The sequence below is a fragment of the Entamoeba invadens genome (assembly GCF_000330505.1).
Source record: "Entamoeba invadens IP1 unplaced genomic scaffold scaff_1105074726573, whole genome shotgun sequence".
In the NCBI taxonomy this organism is placed as follows: Eukaryota; Evosea; order Mastigamoebida; family Endamoebidae; genus Entamoeba; species Entamoeba invadens.
The window spans coordinates 35,667-40,487 of NW_004440230.1; positions in this window are offsets into that span (position 1 = coordinate 35,667).

Genomic DNA, 4,821 nt, shown 5'->3' on the forward strand with positions numbered 1-4,821 from the left:
TAAGTTTTTTATTTATTTATTAAATTACTTTAAAATCATTTTTAATTCGACATATAAATGATTTGTGTTGTCAAATTTATAAATACAAATACAGCCTTGAATTTTTGTTTTTTGTGTTTGTTGTTTATTTAAAAATTGACAATACAATATTATTTATAATATAATAATAAGTGTTATTAAATGTTTTTTTAATTATACAACAAAAATTATTGTTATTTATGATTCTAATAATTAAAAAATTATAATTTTGTCAAAATTGTTTAAATATGCTTTTTTAGCTTGATGAAAAAGTTGGAATTATATGAACACTATTATTTCGTTTTTTGATAGACACTTTTTTGTTTTGACTTTTTGAATAACAGTCACTTTTAAATTTAAAAATAGAATTTTATTATTTAAAAAAAAGAAATAAATTTAAATAGTTAATGATAATAATTTTTATAGATGTTTTAAAACAATGAAATAAAACACTCAATTGCAACGATGACAACAATGTAAACATTAAAATAGAACTGTGAAAAACAAAAGGTGTTTTATTTCAAAAATAAAAAAGTATTTATATTTTTTGTAAAATATGACTTTTATTTATATTTTTGAAATACTTTGATTTCATTATTCAAATAAAAATACAATACAAACGATTGGATAACAAAAAGAGACACAATGGCGTTGTTTCGATGATTTTATAAATAATAGCATATACGACACAATTCCGATTTGATAATAATAAAATGAAATTTTGAAATAATGTCATTTCAAACAAGTAAATTACATTAAATAAATAATAAAACCATGAAAGAAGTAAAATAGAGCATTCAAAGATCCAATTTGCACATTGTATTAATAGACTAATGGTGATATTAATAAATAAAAAATGGGAAATTCAAAAATAGAAAGAATAAACAGTATATAAAGCAAGAATTAAATAATTAAACACATTGATTGAAAAATGGCTAACTGTAGTAACATTATCGTAGTTTCTCGAGAAATATGTCGTGTTTAACCAAATGGGCATGTCTAAAATATACAAGCTTACATTTCATTGCTTGTATTACTCTGTATGTTTATCTTATACAACAATCACAGAATTAAATCACACCAATTACGCAACATATACTAACAACATTGTGGTAAAAGAAAAAATAACAAAAATGAAAAAATATTCTCTTTAAGTTGAAAAAGTGACAAACAATATATTATTTCTCAAACTTATTGAAACTATGGCTAAAAATACAATAACAACAGAGGCGTTATTTTTAAATATCTAACAGAATTGACAAAAACAAATATATTCTTCTATTTTCAACAAGTAGACTAAGTGCCCTTCCCCATTTGGTTAAAAATCGTTGTAATCATCAGCACATTGGTTGTTTCGATTTATTTTAACATTTAAAGTATTAACCACATAGAACGTAATCATTCAACGAAACGCCGGCTGAACAGAGTCGGCAACCAATACAATTGATTAAAATATGTCCACTCGAAAATAGCTATTGCCATCGTGACTTTTTTATGTTGATAAAAGAGTCCCTCTTTGTTGTTTAAATAAAAAATGGACTGTATAAATAAAAAAATAATTAAATAAATTAATAGCGCTTATACGGCATGATATAACAGTCCAGACAACAAATTATAGGGGTATGAGCGCTTTTATTTATAATATTTATATATTATAAATAATATACAAAAAATAAGAAATGTGTAGAAGAAGAGAAGGAGAGAGTCACTTGGATATTTTGATTGATTGTATTGTTCGTTCATTTGTTTCATTATTGGTAAATAAATATAATTAAATAAGTGAAATAATAGTTTAAAAATAATTATAAAGAAAGTAATAAATGTCAAATTGAATTTTTAATTAACAATAGTTAAAACCAACTATACATATAGTTTTTTAATTTTAATCAATAATATTTTGAATCAATGTAAAAAGAGTCTTTTTGTTGCACAAATGACCAATCAATTTAGTGTACGAAAAATAACTTTTGTTTTTGAATCTGTGCTTTTTGTTGAATTTAAACCAATTTTCACTTAAAATAAAATTTAATTTTAAAACAATCTTTCTTTAAAAAATTCTTTTATTTTGTTGTTGTTATTTAAATGAATTTTATAAAAATATTTTCATAAAGATAATTTTATGAGTTTTATTTTAAAATGTTATTTGAAAATGTAATCCTTTTGCAATATTTTTGGAAAGTTCAAAATTTTAGAAATTTCTGAAAAAACAAAATGCCGAATTTATGACAGACGTTTTTTTGAATCTGTTTGCCGGACTATGCCACAATGACTTAAAGCCCTCAAATACTGCACTTGTAACTAATAATAGGTAGTCAGTTTTTTATTCATATTAACATTATTTATTTTAAGTGTTTTAGAAAATAACAATTTTATTTTATTTTTGTTATGTTACAAGTCTCTTGTTCACTATTTGATTGATATATTATTATCATGTTAATTATTTGATTTTAATAAATTTATTAATATTTATAATAAATAAACAATGATATTTTATTTGTTTTTTTGTAATTTTTCTCAACCATTGTGACTATTCAATTTACCTTTTGTTGATCAAGTGATCAGCACAAAGTCATGTTTTATCATTTATCACGTTAATAATTAAAACATTATTATTATTTATTCTTCATATAAAACCAATCTTAGAATTGTAGTCAGTCAGGGCTATATATTCAAGTGTTGTCACGTGTCTTGGAATTACCAATTGTGTTTTGTATTAATTCACTATAAGTTTCGGAATAATCCCGTTTATTTAGCCAAAATAATTATAATTCAATTAAAAACACTTTCAGACTCTTATAAAAAGATGTGTAATTTTAAATTACACATGTTAATTTTGTTGTGGTTTATGTTTTAAGTAAAATTTTTATTCTCGTTATATTACCACTTAAAACATAGGTTTAACGTTTAAGTATCATTATAATACAATCATATGATTAGAGTTATGATATGTCATGTTTATTGTGTTTTAAAAAGATGTGTTCGAGAAAAAAACACATCTCATATTTTTTTTTCTTGTTTTTTTAATAAATTATTAGCCCATCATTACTATTGAAATGATGTTTGGTTAAAAAACATGTTTAATGTTTCATCATTTCTTAATTTTTCAGAATAGATTTATGAAAAAGACAATTCAAAAAGATGGTTTTACAAGTTTATAACATGTTTTATTGGTCAAAACAAAGATTCTTTTTTTTAATAAAAATTTATTTAAAAATAATGAATTTTTTTCTCTTTTTCTTGTAACAATTATCATGTTTTTTGTTTTTATTGTTATATGTGTAGTGCAATTGTGTCACAGGTCTTTAGTTAAAATGAGTTACTTTATGACCAGGTGAGTTAATATTTATAATAAATAGTATAATAAATATAAATTGTTTATAAAAATACCTATTTATTATTAAAAAATCTTAAAATATTTGTTTTAAAAAACAGTAAAAAACACCAAACACCAAATTCAAACTTATTATTCAATGAACTAAAAATACAATATAATATGAACATAAACATTAAACCTTTTGAAAAAAAACGTTAAACCAAATTCAATTTAAGTTTGATCAAATTACATGTCATAATATGTTGTTTATTATCGAGTTGAATAAAGACACCGAGGATAAAAAAGTAAAAACAATTGGCTTAATGTTTGAAGCCGCAAAAGACAATTCAAAGAATCTCGACACGCGTTTCTATTAAAGATAAAACAACATTTATAAGAAAACAAATCAAAGCACTCAACGCCAAGTCTTAACAATTAAAACCAATGTACCAGTTTACATTTTTGAGCAAATATTTTTGCTTTGCTCAAGAAGTATATTGCTGAAATCATAGTATGAGCCGAAACTATTAAAAAGAACATCCAAATATCTCAACAAGAAAAGATTAAGACCATGAAAGACTAAAATGTCCATTAGAAGATTCAAAAAACAAAGAACTTAAATAAAATGGGATAATGCGATAAATTTGAAAATAATATTTCTGAATGGAGACCAAATTGATAATACTTGAACAAGTTGACAAAATTACAAACTATAAAAAAAACGTGTAGGTAATGAAGTCAACTGTTTCATTTTCTTCCATCTGTGGAACGCCAGTTATTAAACACTTGTAAGTGCGCCTTTGCGGTTTCATCAAACAAAACAATGCTGTATGGTATTCTTCTGACTGCTCTGCAAGTGCCTTTGCAAGCTCCGTCTTGCCAACACCACTTGATCCAATGAACATGAATGACTTAGTTGGTTATTTGTCTGAGAAAGGACAACTTCTGCCTCTCAAAAGAGTTTCAGAGATTGCAACCACATCCTCATCATGCCCAACAACTTGTGTGCAGCTCGTCCCCAAGTTTCAGGAGTCTTGTCGTCTCGCTCTGTGTCATGCTGCTTACTGGGATGCCCGTCCATTTGATCACCACATCATCTATTATCTGTTATATCATTTGCATTGGTAGCATTGGTGTTTCTTTTGTCTGTTCTTCAATTTTATGAGTCGCTTTTACCTCCTGAATTGCGTGACACTTCATGTCTGCAGCAACGTCAAGATCTCTTGTTGTCTGTATTAGCTCTCTCTACCATCTTCTATGGTGTCAGTTGTGTCTTTTCTTTTCAAGTTTATGATCTCCTCTGGTTGCGAGTTTCTTCTGTGTTAAGAGTGTTGCTGACGCCACCAAATTGGTTACATTGTTGCGCGAGTGTAGCATTGATGTATCTCTTTGACAGCGACGAAGCTGCAACAAAAGCATGTACACTGCTGAGGCTCATAGTGGCTTTCTCCTGTTGTACAGGCATACAAGACAGTGTTTTTTTTTCTATG